Source organism: Tiliqua scincoides, unplaced genomic scaffold (assembly GCF_035046505.1).
Source record: "Tiliqua scincoides isolate rTilSci1 unplaced genomic scaffold, rTilSci1.hap2 HAP2_SCAFFOLD_77, whole genome shotgun sequence".
Taxonomy (NCBI): domain Eukaryota; kingdom Metazoa; phylum Chordata; class Lepidosauria; order Squamata; family Scincidae; genus Tiliqua; species Tiliqua scincoides.
The window spans coordinates 32,908-34,059 of NW_027101657.1; positions in this window are offsets into that span (position 1 = coordinate 32,908).

Here is a 1,152-nt window from a genome sequence, read left to right on the forward strand (position 1 = left end):
GTGATTATACCCCAAAATGGCTTAGAATTTTTATGTTCTATGGCGGCTAGTAGTTTATACCACAAGCGAGAAGCATCATTATGTGGCTTTTCTTGGATCAGTTGTTGCAGCTGCTTCTTTAGAATAAAAGATGTATCGGGAATTTGAATATCCCCTGAATAGCGGTACTGCTGGTAAACGGATCTAATCTGATTTTGGAGATCCATACAATCCCTGTCAAACCAAGGGGATATTGTTTGGGATCCCTCCCCTGTAGCACCTTTAGCAGAGGGTATACTAGTGTAGGAGACTAAAGTGGATGAAACCCTAGAGATTAATAACTCATATATCTGAATTAGTTCTATCGGATCTGACTCGTTTAAAAGTGGGATTCTATAGCTCTTGTATGGCTCCGTGTAGAGCAGTTTGCTCATTTTCTGATTAATTGTAGTATTCCACATGATTTTAGGCCTAATTTCATATTCATTTTCAAGCTCTACATCAGGGGTAGAGTACTGGAAAGAACCTCAATCTAGCTTGAGTATGAAAGGAAAATGGTCACTCATTGCTAGATCATCAAGCAAAAAATCAATAACATTGACCTTGAGGTGAAGTGGAACCAAGAAATAATCTATAACACTGGAACCAATGGCTGAAGCAGAAGTGAATTCACTTGAATTGGGGAAATCTACAAGGCCATTTAACCATATTGTATTAAAATTGAGACAGAATCTGGCCAAATAGAGGCCAGCTGCATTCGTTTTATTATCTTTGGAAAATCTCTCTAAAGAAAATAAATCAAGGAGAGATGAATCAGGATCTAAGTTTGCGGCAGTACTGAGCAACGGCTCTGAATTTCCAAGCCTGGCGTTGAAATCCCCACCAATAAGCCAATGGCATGAAGGAAATTCCATGTCTAACTCCTTGACAATTTTAGAGAAGGTGCTCCAATTCTGGGATAATAATTGGCTGTTCAAGCCAGGAGGAAGATAAACCTTTCCAATTATTAATTGGAGATGGTTAAGAATAAGCTTGACTGCATGACATAATTTGCTAGTTGTCTTGGTGACCACCAGTTCTGAATTGAGCTGGGAAGAGACAAAAATTGTCATCCCCGCTTGCAAACGTCCCTTGGAGCTTATTCTATAAACTGGAATGTTGTAGGAATTAAAA